Source organism: Notamacropus eugenii, chromosome 2 (genome assembly GCF_028372415.1).
Source record: "Notamacropus eugenii isolate mMacEug1 chromosome 2, mMacEug1.pri_v2, whole genome shotgun sequence".
NCBI lineage: Eukaryota > Metazoa > Chordata > Mammalia > Diprotodontia > Macropodidae > Notamacropus > Notamacropus eugenii.
The window spans coordinates 487,326,427-487,340,567 of NC_092873.1; the positions used below are offsets into that span (position 1 = coordinate 487,326,427).

At 33.0% G+C, this 14,141-nt stretch overlaps 1 long non-coding RNA gene across 1 annotated transcript in view; it reads right to left on the minus strand.

Moving 5' to 3' along the window:
- The window catches only part of LOC140524204 (uncharacterized), a 75,978-nt gene that overhangs the window by 15,108 nt on the left and 46,729 nt on the right, over positions 1 to 14,141 (minus strand). Inside the window, exon 3 of the long non-coding RNA XR_011973602.1 lies at positions 2,600 to 2,758. This is a non-coding gene — a long non-coding RNA (uncharacterized lncRNA). The remainder of the gene's footprint in view (positions 1 to 2,599; positions 2,759 to 14,141) is intronic.

The window sequence follows — 14,141 nt, forward strand, 5'->3', positions numbered from 1 at the left end:
ACATAATCCTGTTTGTCTTAGTTCCTGGTCTTTAAAATGAGCTGGAGAAGGATACGGCAAACCATGCCATGTATGTTTGACAAGAAAACCTAAAATGCAGTCACAAAAAGTTTGATAATACTGAAATGACAAAAACAACTAAATTCTTACTCAATTTATTGGATTAAGGAAAAATGTCACAGTTGTGATAATTTGCAGTTCTTGCATGACTCAAGATTTAGAGGCGTCTTTTACATGTTTGTCTCTCATTTGGTGTTTTTCTTTTGAATATTATTCTAACTTTTGGATCACTTAGAGAATCTCTCTTGATCTTATTTGTTCATGATTATACATATGTATATATATATTTATGTCTTAATATAATACATATACTATATTAGGTACAAAATTTTCCCCCAAATGTCAGTTTCTTATCTTTTTTAGCCACTTTTATTTGTTTATGTAAAAGTTTCTAAATATAAGGTAATAAATATTTAATTTCTTCTTTTATGATCTTTGCTTGAAAAAATTCTCCTTAGACATGGTCAAAACCCCTCCTCTCCTCCTTTGTTTCTCCAGTTTAGACGCACGACTTCAAAACCTTTGGGGGAGGGTGATAGTACATGGGGCCAGAGTGGCCTTGTCTAATATGGTAGAAGAGGATTGCCACTATGTTTATAGGTCCTTTTCCCTGAGTTACAGAATCTTCTCCTCTTTATCAAAATTTGTACTCTGTGTGGTTCCCTCTTACTATTTATGTTCCATTTCCATAATATAGTCAGTGAAAATCAATGCTTTCTATCTGTCACTGGCAGTGAATGTTCAGAATGATTCACTACTCTGATTATACAGGGAAGAACATGCAACAGATAACAGTCTAAAACTTGATCAGGTCCTTCATTTGCCTTGAGTTTGTGGCCCAAGAACTGTAAGAAGGGAGAATAAAGTGAAGAAAATCTTAGCGTGACCTTCAACTTGAGTTTAAGAAGGTATATGTGTGTATGTTTGTACATCAGTATTCCTATATGTACATGTTTATACACACATATATGAATATGTGAATATATAATAGTTACCTACACAATACTTAGATGATAGTTAAAAGTCATATATGTATATATGTATATGTGCATATACCCATTGATGTGCCTCTTTCTATTTCTATGTATAATGGTTATATAATTATTTATGGTTTCATAATACATATGGCAATGTGTACATACTTGTATATGTTTGTAAGTATACATACACATATACATACATATTTACTAATGCTGAGAACATATATTTCCATTTTCTAATCATATGATGCCAAACTTTTTATATCTATAAATCATATATGAGAGTGATCTAAATAAAGATTCAAGGTATCTTCAATTAAAAAACAAGAATCCTGAGAAATTAACAAGCTTACTTTTGTAGGTAGCTTTCAGTTACAGAATATATTCTCACAAAGAAGTATATGAGTAAAGGAAGCATTTATTGTTTGTTGATTCCAAAATGATATTTAGTTTAGAAATACAAAGTGGAACCTTGAAAGTGCTATATAAGTAAGATGTCTCTTATCAGTACATATTAAAATTATATAGCAACTTTGACCAATGACTTGTTTTTAGCATAGATTAATTGATTCAGTATCATTTAAGTGATAAAATATGGTGTTTTGTTCTCTTAATTTGTTATCCAGCATCTTAAAATAGATCCTATGGAAAGTCCAAAAATCCAAATGGAGGAGTTGACTATAGCTTCAGTGGTGTTCAAAGTGTTCTGATTCATAGATGACATTTTAATAATTACAATGAATAATAAATTGGAACAGACACAATATAACAAAACCTATATTTACTCAAAAGAAATTGGCTAAGCTATTCATAATAAAAAAAAAAGTGACGAATAAAGGAATTTTGCCCAGCCTGTGACATAACGGCAATTACTTATCCCATTTTAGTAAAGTACATTGGATAAACTATGGATTGTCTGTGATCTGGGTGTAAAATCGGAAGAGTGAGGTAGGGAAGATAGTAAATGGAAAATCCCATTTGGAAAATTGTGAACTTTTCCCTATGAATACAAGATAATCCCCATGAGAAATTGCTTATATTAATACATATTTTTGTAGTAATGTTCTCTTTTAAAAAATAATGGACTCAGAAGGATGAAAATCGGAGATAACACAAAGGAAAATGTCCTAAGAAAGTCTCACGCATTTTACCAATAAGAACTTGTTCACAAGAAATGCCATAACACTCATTACCAAATACGTATATAACTTTCAAAGGAAATGTGCCTGTCCAGGGAATAAAGATGGACATCCATATGTCTGTGTCAGCCCAGAAAAGTATCCTTTTGGGGGTTCCTTTAAGGAGGTTTTTTTAACACAAGTTGAGAAGATATGGAAGGAATGCTATCTGCAGGGTTGAAGGGATCATAGAATAATAGATGTTGATTCACAGAGGAACTTTGAGGTCTTCGAGACGAACTTTGACTTTTTACCTATAAAGAAACTGAGGACCAAATAGGTTAAGGTACTAGTACAAGGTCACACAACTATTACATGTCAGAGCTGGTATTGTACCCAGATATCCAACATTCTTTCCATTCCCCTCCTTGGAATACTCACACAAAGGAGTTCATGGCTTCATGGATGAATTCAACTTTAATGAATGTGGAGCCCTCTTCAGGGTAGAGTGGAAGTTTTTGAACTGGCATCTCTCTCCTTTTCTATTGATTCTTTGATTTCCCATCTTTGTGAATGTGTATTTCAGAAGGTAGTGGCTGTCTGTAATAGACAACCAAAATGTCCTTAGAGAAATTATTTTGAAATTTGTATATATTTTTTCCTCAAAGTCTCATCTAGTAATTGAGAACCATATGGTAATATAATTGGGTCATTAAGAAGACCAAGAATGTTGAATTGACTACACTGAAGTCATTTTTTTCCTCTTAATATTTAACCATAATTTTATGAATAGTTTAGGTATTTCAGAAGCTTTGGAAAACAATTTTGTTTTTTTAAGTCCAAAATGCCAAGCACTAAATTATTAAAAAGGAGCAAGACTGGTTCATATTTTCCAGTTTCTAAAGACATAATTATTTAAGAAGTGTATTTTCTGAAATCTTAAGAGTAATTTGGAATGTGAAGTGAGTCTGTATAGCTCAGTTATAATAAACAACTGAGAGAGCTACAGAAGTGCTGACATGACTAGCCACAGCCATCCTCCTTTTGGAAACGGTGGTATAATGAGGTGGGCACATTGTGTCTTTCCTAGGCATGCTCTCTATTCCTTTCACTGTTAATATTATTTTCAGCAAAGTATCATTGTCTTGAGAGTCTGCGTCACGATAAAATATTTTATCACTTCGTAAGAAAATGAAGGATAGGGGGAAGGATCATTTTAATTAGCATTCAGTTTACTGACCTCTTGAGAAACTAAAAGAATGTAAACATTAATTTTTAGCAGATTAGTTGTGAATGGGAAAAATACCTGTTAGTTTGGTTTCTTCATCAATGTACTTGATACCTTTAATAATTATCATTTTTAAAAAAAAATTTCTAATGAGATATTTCAGAGAGGTAGTGGTTTTGTATGTTCTGAAGTTCATGCAGGATACCTGTTGTCTGCATTATTCATTACCAGAACCTTGGTATACATTGGTTAGAATCTAAACTCAAAAAAATTCCTTGAACAACCCTACATTTCCCCCAAAAAATCATGAATTATGTAATGTGCAAATCCTTCCACTTCAACATCACAGTTGCTGGCAAGCTAGTCAGCTATTTTTATTAAATGTTGCTCATCTGCCATATGGACTCCCATTTTCAAGTTAATTATGAATTGAGATGTGGAGATATTAAATTTGTAAAATATCTTTCCAATTAAAAAACTATTTTAGGAGACCACATATATGAAATGGTTGCTACAAGACTCTACAAATTAAGTACAAGGGTTGTCTCTTCCTAATTATGACACATGCTAAAAAAGAATATTTTATTCAGGTGAAGTCACAAATTATTGGTGGTATGCCACTACTTTATTCAAAAAAAAATGCATCGCTGTATTCCATGATGTCTGTATGGTAAATTTAAATGAGTTAAAGCAATTACTGGAAATACTATAATAATTCCACCAACTACAAGAGCTTGAAAATGGCTCTATTTTTGTTTAAGACAATCTGGGTATGAAACTACAGCAATCTTAAGAAGGAGTAAACTGTTGTGGTTCATCCTCCTGGAAATGAGAGCTTGGCAGAAGATTGAAACCATCAACATCTTTCTTTCCTGGTGCTTGACCTTCTCTTGTAGAATAGTATATCTTACCCAAACTTGCTCTAATCCTCCTCATTTAGCATCAAACTTATCTTCTGTTGAATAGTAAAATGTATCTGCCTAAATAAATCATCTCTTTAATCGCTTTTTGTTTTTAAAAGAAAAGGGCAGATTTTCCCTATCTGAAAAGTTAAATATCTTTCTCACTCATTTCTACTCTGATAAATTTAATGCAGGAAATGATGAGTGACTCCTATGCAAATGACAACATGAAATTGGGGTTACTGAGTCAATCTCAGAGTCACGGAGATTTGAATTCCAAAGCTGCCTAAAACACATACTGGCCATGTCATCCTAAGTAAATCATTTACACTTCCAGTGCCCCAAGAAATTCTCAAAGTTTATAGCTTTTAAGGTGAAAAAATCTCTACATTCCCAGATAAAATCTCCTTATGATACAGAAGTTCCTTATATAAGTAGGTCTGTAGGGAGAGAGAGAGAGAGAGAGAGAGAGAGAGAGAGAGAGAGAGAGAGAGAGAGAGAGAGAGAGAGAGAGAGAGAGAGAGAGAGGAGAGGAATGAAGGAAAGAAAGAAGGAAAGAGAAAGAAAGGACATTAGCAAAGAAAGAGAAAAGGAAAGAAATAAAGGAAAGAATAAAAGAAGGAAGAAAAAGGAAGGAAAGGGAAGACGGAAAGACACAAGAAAGAAGTGAGAAGTAAAAATAAATGTGAAAAGGACTATGTTGGAGTCTAAAGATATTTCAGTATTTTATGAGATTGTGAATCTTATTGATATGTTCATTCATTTCTTCCAGGGGTGCAGAGAACAGAGTGATAGATTTGGTTTTAAAAAGACATAAATTTAAAGCCCACTTACTACACTTACTGGCTAAGTGACTTTTGACAACCCTGCTCTCCTATACTCAGTTTCCTCATCTATAAACTACAGATAATAATAGCATTTATTTCTATTTCACATGGGAGTTGTAAAAATTGAGTCAGCATATAGGAAGTTATTTGGGATAAAAAATCTTTATAAATTCAAGTAATGTTCATTATAATGTGGGTTATAAACTATCTATACCTGTTCATAAGGTATAGCTTTTATCCATGTATTACCATAAATCCATTGTAGGAGTTCTCCCATAATCCGCATGCTGGGAGAGTTTGTGTGTCTTTCTATTTATCTTGACTTGGCACGGGCACCATTGAAATTGATGAGCTGTATATCAGTTTTCCTTTATTCTCACTATACAATCATCCCACCTTCTTTCTGTACTGCCTGAGTTCTCCTACACACATCTAATAATATGCTCCTTTGGTAATATCCTTAATACAACTTCTCCCTGGTACTTCCTCTTTGGTAATGCACTTTAACCTTCTCACATTTACTATATCTCTTCATTGTCCTTTGGGTGATCATTAATTTAAGTTGTTCTTAAACTGCATTATTGTAGCATCCTAATCCATTCAACATCACCAGAAAAATATCGGCATTAGAAGTAGAGCCTTTATTTCTGCAAGTAACTTCTTGTCATGAAAAGAAATTGATTGTCAATGAGTTCCTCATACTGTCCTCTTTCTATTCAATTTTAGGTGAAGCTCATTGTTGCATTTGTAGTATCCATCCAAGACAGATGCTAGCAATACAATGGGTAAATATACATAGTCTCTGCTCTCATAATGTAGTCTTTACAAGATAGATTGGTTTAAAGTGCATGTACACAGTTAAATATTCCAGAAGGGATGAGAACAAAGAAAAGAAATGGAAATGGCATCTGGGACAATTTAAGAAGGAAGGCAGCTCTGTTAATGTAAAATCTGACAAGAATTCAAGAAGCTATCTCCAAATCTGAAAGTCAAAGGTTGAAAATAATTCTCAAAGTGAGTTGTGAGTATATTTCACTTATGGGATCTACCTACATGGATGCAAGATGGTCTGATGTACCACACAGAGTTTGGAGAATTTCAAAATATCCCATCCATTAACCTGGAGTGGGAAAAAAGATATAAGGTAAAACAAGGTTATAAAGGCAGATTGCTAATGTCATAGGGAAAATTTTGAGAGTACAGTGTAGTGAATTTCAACATGGCTTTGGTGGTGGGAAAATCTGGGTGAAGGTCCTGCTTCTATCACATATTCACTTATCAGACACTGGGAAAGTCCATTCATCTATAGGTACTCTCAGGTACCTTTCTAAGAAATTGAATTGAATAGATGGACTCTATGCATTGACAGAAAGAGGCCAATTCTTTATACTTCTACAATCAATACCTCAGTGATGAAATCATAGAAAGAGGAGAAGCAAAAGGAGAAAAAGGAGGAGGAGGAAGAGAATGAGAGGGAAAGGGGGAAGAAAGAAAGAATAAAAGAAGGAAAGAACAAAAAAGAAAGCAGAGAAGAAACTCATGATGATGATGACGATGATGATCCCATTATATCTGATAAGAAAGTTGTTATCCACTAAACTTTTGATCACAAAAGGTTCAGAACTCCTTACACTTTCGTTAGTAAGTTTATTTGTTCAACCATGTGGAGGAGACATTATAGATGACATCGACTAATTGAAGGGTGCCTAAGGAGGAGCTTGTTTCATTTCTCCAGGTGAAAACCAACAAGAGCATCAACTATGGTCATAAATGTGCAAGTGGAGAAAGAGAGGCAGATGAGAGATACACAATAGAAATGTAGCAGTAGCACTATATGCATGTAATAGGAAGGAGTAGCTCACTCATTTAACCATTTTTTAAAGCATGAGGAGTGAGATAATATTTTAGCTTGGAGTAAAACAGAGGATTAGGCTGTTTTTTGTTTGTCCCTAAGATAATGTATTATTTTAATAAAAATATACTTTACATACAAAATAGAAATTCTAGTTCTGCAACATTTCTTGCAAACATTTTTTCCTTTGCTTTACTGAAACAGTCATGACCTTAGTTCTGGCCTTTATCTGTGGTGTATACAGTCCCTTCATCACTCTCCTTGCCTCAGGTCTCTCTCCTCTGCAATCCATTCCCCTGATATGTGCAAAAAGTCTTTTCCTAAAATACAGGTTTGATGTCATTCCTTGGCTTAGACAGTTCCGATATTCCCCCAAATGCTTCTCAGATGAAATACAAACTCCTCAGAAGCTTAAAAAAACCTTACATTGTTGGGGAGGGGGGTGCAGTCAATATCACTGAGTAAAGGCAGAAAGTCTCCCAAGATCTCCCAAATCCTCTTCCAAACAAAATTAAAATAATACCTGAAAATGAATTCTGGAGCAGCATACCCAACAAAGCAACAGGATGAAGCAATTTTCTAACCCAAAACAACTTAGAAGGTTGGCAGGAAAGATTTGTCTCACTGAGTTGAGAGTAGAGCACACACCAGTCTAGGCTGCACCCCAGAAAGCCAGCAGTAGGTGTTAGGGGTGGCTGGGTAGGCAGCAGTAGCTTCACCAGTATTCAGCCCACAGATGGTAAGGAAGTTGTATAATTGCTCAGAAGAAAATTACAGGGGACACTGCTGGAACTATGAACAGGACTTCCTTCAGTTGCTCTTATACAGTCCTGTGTGTCAGTTCCAGGGTGAGAGGGAGAATTAACAAAAGTTGGGAATCTGATCACTGTTCCAGCCTAGGAAAGAGAGCTTATGGTTGCTCACAGGGCATAGCACAGGCCAAAAGAGCAGTGATCACAACTTTCTTAGATCATACCACCTTGGACAAATTGAAAACTTACAGACCACAAGAAGTACCTTTGAAAATAGCAGCACATTTAAAAAATCAAATAAGAGAGATAGAGGAAAAATGGAAAAATAAATGAAAGTGATGCAAGATAAACATGAGAAAAGAGACAACAGATTAAAAGAAGGACATACAAAAATTCAATGAAAAAAACTGTGAAAAACAGAATAGATTAAATGGTAAAGGAGGAACAACATACACTGAAGAGGACTCCTTTAAAAAGGAGAATTGCACAAATAGAAAATGGAATACAAAGCTTACTGAAGAAAATAATTGCTTAAAAGTTACAGTTGGGCAAATGGAAGGTAATGACTCTATGACACATCAAAATACAGGAACACAACATCAAAGATAGAAAACATAGAAGAAATTGTGAAATATCTCATTGGAAAAACAACTGACCTCGAAAATACATTTGAGGAAAGATTATTTAAGTATTACTGTACTATCTGAATGGGAGGATCATTAAAAAACAATAACAACAACAACCAATACATTATATCTCAAGAAATTATCAAAGACAACTACCTTGATGTCTTAGACATCATGATAAATTAGAATTCACTAATCATATTCTGGAAGGAATCCCCCAAAGAAAAACCCTAGGAATATTCAAGTCAAATTACAGAGCTCCCAGGTCAAGGAGAAAATATTGCAAGCAACCAGCAAGATACAACTGAAAGGTCACAGAGCCAGTCAAGAAAATGAAATTTAGTAGCTCCTATGTTAAAGTATCTGAGAGTTTGGAACATGATATCCAAAGGGGCAAAGGAACTAGGATTACAACCAAGAACCACCTACTCAGAAAAACTAAGTACAGTCCTTATGGGGGGGAATGGATATGTAATGAAATAGAGAACTTTTAATGATTTGTGATGGAATGGTCAGAACTGAACAGAAAATTTAAACATCAAATACAGGATTCAAGAAAAGCATAAAAAAGGTAATTCAAATACAAGAATTGAGAAGCATAAAAAGTGAAGAAGAAATCGCAAGGAAATCAATAAAGTTGAACTGTTTATGTTCTAACATGGCAAGATGATAATAGTAATGCCTATTAAGCCATTAGAAGGAGCATAAGTAAACAACATAGTTTTTAAAATATCTATATCTATAGAGATAGAAATATAATTCGATGAAATAATAGCAATACTGAATATTTATGTGCCAAATTATATTGTGTCAGAAGTCTTAAAGGAAAAGTGAATAGAGTAACAGATGGAAATGTACTGTAAAACTTTACTAATAGTAATTTTCCCCTCTTAGAATTAGATAAATCTAGTCAAAAATAATCAAGAAAGAATTCAGTGAAGTGAATAGAATTTTAGACAAATTAGAGGTGATAGATCTCTGGAGAGAATTGTAAGGGGATATAAAGGTATATACTTTTTCTCAGTGATATATGACACCTACACAAAAATCAACAATGTCTCAGGACATGAAAAGTTTACATACTAATATAAAAAAGCAGAATTATTAAATATCTCATTTTCAGATTATAAGGAAATGAAAATACATTCAATAAAGGACCAGAAAACATAAATTAAAATTGACTGGAAATAAATAATCTAATCCTAAAGAATGAGTGAGTCAATGAACAAATCATAGAAACAATTGATTATTTCACTAAAGAGAATGACAACAATGAGATTACATACCAAACTATACTTAGGGGAAATTGTATGTTTCTAAATGCTTACATCAAAAACAATAGAGAAAAAATAATAAATGAATGAATTAGGTATGCAACTTAAAAAAACAGGAAAAAGCAATTAAATTCCCCAATTAATCATTAAAATGGTATTCTGAAAAATCAAAAAAGATATTAGTAAAATTGAAAATAATAAAACCATATAAGTAATAAAGTAATAAAAGTAATAAGTAATAAAATAAGGATCTGGTTTTATGAAAAAAACAATAAAATAGATAAAGCATTAATTAATTTGATTTTTAAAAGAAAGAGGAACAATTACCAGCATCAAAAATTAAATAGTTGAATTTGCCTCCAATAAACATGAAATTAAAGCTATTGTTAAACCCTATTTTATACAATTATGTGTCAATAAATCTAACAATTTAAGTGAAATGGATGGATATTTACAAATATATATATAATATATTGCAAATACATTGTAAACATATAATATAATATATTTGTATTATATATAATGTATATTGTAATATATACGTATATATGTATATATACATATATGTGTGTGTATATATATATACATATATGTGTATATATATATGTATATATATATATATATATTTAAGTTCCTTGATTAACAGAGAAGGAAAGAGAACACTTAAACATCTCTATCTTGGAGGATTGGTGGGAATGGACAAGCCATCAATGATCTCCCTAAAAGAAAATCACCAAAACAAAATGGATTCACAAGTAAATTCCATCAAACATTTAAAAAAATATTAATTCCATTACTAGATTATTTTTAAATGGGAAAATTAGACAAAGAAGGAGTCTTACAAAATTCCTTCTATGACACAAATATTATGTTGATGCCTAAATCAGGAAGAGTAAAAACAGAAAAAAGAAATCTATACACCAATTTCCTTAAAAAATATTGATTTAATTTTTTTTACAATAAAATATTAACAAGGAGACTACAATTATATAACATAAAGATCATATATCATGGTCAAGGGAAATTTATACCAAGAATATAGGGCTAGTTCAATATTAGGAAATCAATGAATTTCTAGCTAAGAAATACCATGGTAGAACAATGGAATAGATTATGTACATAACATACAGTACTAAATTAATACAGAGATCTAGCATTTGATAAATGCTATATTCAAGCTTTTTGGAAAAGAAATCACTATTTGACAAAAACTGATGGGAAAACTGTAAAATAGTTTGGGAGAAACTAATTATATACCATCTTCTCACATTGTATATCAAGATAACATCAAAATGGGGACATGATTTAGGCATAAAATGTAACTCTGTAGGTAAATTGGGGGAGCAAGGGATAGTTTACCTTTCAGATCAAAGGAAAAGGCAAGAATTTGTGATCATATAAGAGATAGTGTATTATGAGATACAAAGTGGTTAGTTTTGATTACTCTAAATGAAAAAAAACAAAACCAATGTAGACAAAATTAGGATGAAAGGAGAAAATTGGGGGAAATTTTTACTGCAAGTTTCTACATAAAGGACTCTTTTCTCAAATTTATAGTGAAATGAATCAAATTTATGGGAATACAAGTCATTCTCTAATTGATAAATGATCAAAGGATAAGAACAGGCATTTTTCAGATGAAGAAATCAAAGTTATCTATAATGATATTAAAAAAAAACACGAAACCACTATTGATTAGAGAATTGCAAGTTAAAAAAAAAAAACTGAGGTTCTATCGTATGCCTTTGGCTAATACAACAGAAATATTACAGAATTGCTCAAAATATAACAAAAAAAGAAAGTAACAAATGTTGGAGCAAATATGGAAAAGTTGGAACACTAATGCATTGTTGGTGAAGTTGTGAACTGATTCAATCATTCTAGAGAGCAATTTTTAACTATGAAAAGGGCTACAAAACTGTGTATACACCATGTCTCAGCAATACCAGCACTAGACCTATATCCTACAGAGATTAAAGACAATGGAAAAATGACTTATATGTACAAATATATGTATAGGACCACTTTTTTGTAAGGGCAAAGAAGTGGAATTTGAGTAGATATCCATTAATTAGGGAATGACTGAAAGCATTATTATGTATGAATGTGGTGGAATATTTTTGTGCCCCCAGAAATGATGAGCAGATGGTTTCTGAAAAACCTGGGGAGACCTACATGAACTGATGCAAAGTGATGTGAGCAGAACCAAGAGAACACTATACACAGTAACAGCAACATTGTAATATGGTCAAGTGTGAATGACTAACTATTCTCTGCAATATAATGATCTAAAACAATTCCAAAGGACTTGTGATGAAAAATGCTATCCCCCTCTAATGAAAGAACTGATGGAGTCTGAATGCCTATAGAAGAATATTTTACTTTACTTTATTTTTCTGGGATTTTTCTGTGTTTTTTCCACAATATGCTTAACATGGAAAAGCATTTTGCATGATAACACATGTGTAACCCATATCACATTGCTTGCATTCTCAAGAGGGGGGGGGGATATGAATGCTGTAAAGAATTTTGAACTCAATATTTTAATAAATAAATGGTGAAATTATTTTTAAATATAGTTAACAAAAGTAAAATATTAAAAAATACGGTCTAGATTCATCAGATCTTTACAGCCTTTCATTATTCACTTTATATACTCTGTTCCACTCAAAGTGCCTTACTTATAATTCTTTATCTAAGACAGTTCTCCTTTGATCTCTCTACCTTTGTAGAGGTAGGCAGACAGGTGGTCTGGCCCATATTGGCTGAAACTGCCTCTTCATCTAAGCCTCATAGACATCCTATCTTTTTTGAAAATCTTAGCTTATGTACCAATACCTTTACTAGGTCTTTCATGATCCCCCTCAGTGTTAATTTTTCCCTCCCTTGAAATATTCACACAGATACACACATATAGATATGTATAGATATAGATAGGTATCTGTATCTATATCTATATGTATGTATAATATGTCTTTGTATACGTGTTGTTTTATAATAACAAAATGTAACTCCTTTAAGCCAAGGGCTACATTTCTTTTTACCTTTGTATCCCCTATCACAGTGCATGATAGCCCATAGAAGCTTAATATATATTTTTTGACTAATTTGATTAATGATTTAATTTTCTTTTTTTAAAATGAATAAATGACTGAGTTAGAAGAAATCACAAAGGAGTTGTTACTTAGGCTCTTGAGACTTTCAAATTTGCAAGATATCTGAATTTCTAATAAAGACCGCAGCAGAAGAAAACCAGCATTAAGCTGAACCATTCATTTAACGAAGGAAGAAACTGAGGCACAATTATGTGAAATAACTGATCTAAGGGAATATCAGTTTACTCCCTTATGAACTCAGTCACCATCCTTGTGAATTTCTGTATCAAAGTATCCCTCCTTGGATATCAGTTCCCTATGTGGTATCATCTCATGCTTCCTACTTGGAGAGGGCACAAATGTGATTAGAGATGCTCTCTAGTGATAAAACCAGAAAGGTAGAAAACAAACATTGGAAGACAGGCAAGTAAGCAGAAATTTGCTCCCCAATAGGTCCAATTTCCAGGATATATTCCTATAGGCTTTGGGGAATTTCTATTTGGGATGAGATCAGAAAAACTCTCAATTCAACCCATATAACTTGCTCCCTCTCAGAGAGCTCACTTAAGCTTTATATTGAATGACTTCCTTTAATTTGTGTAATTTCTTTGATTTTCATTTGCTCTCTGCTTAGGTCATTATGTTTATTCACTTTTTGCCATTTGTGATGGCCTTTTGTGTAGCTAGCATTGGGTGAAAAGGGAGCATTGCTTCAGATGGATGCTGCACCCCTTTCTCTTTAAAGTGTAGCAACCAGAGAAGCTTGGGAAGCAGAGATATTCTAATGATTGCTCTGTCACCAAAAAGTCCACTGAATTAGGGAAAGTCCTTTAGCCTCACAGCTCAGTTGTCTAAACCACAAAATGAGGAATAGAAACATATAATCTCTTGTATCTCTTCAAGTTTTAAAAATTTCATTTAATCCTCTCTTCTAAGAAGTAACTCTAATGATATGTTTGTATGAAGCCTGTCACGTAAAAAAAAAAAAAAAAAAAAAAAAAGCCTTCCCTCAGAATCCTCTCCAAGCCAGAAACTATTTTACAAAAACGTGATGACACTTTCAACCTTTGGCCAATGTTTTGGAATGGAGATAGAGAGAAAGAGGATAGAAACTTGAAGTTTTGAAGATTTCACTTTACTTCTTCAGCTTTCAAAAAGTGTGGTGATTTTTCCATGGTGGCTCATTTACTGATTCACCATTCTTTTCTTATCCTTCTTCTCCCCTCTGCTGAAAATCCCTCCATGGTCTGGCCTAAAACTATAGAGGGCAAAGACATTATCATGACTTCTGTGGTCAGGGGAAGGGGTATATTCAGGAAAAACTATTACAGATTTTTTTCCCTCTCCACCCCCCTTTTAGCACAAGATGTGGTTTGAACTTATTTCAATTTAGCATCCTTTAATACCATTTTAGTACAAAGTCCATG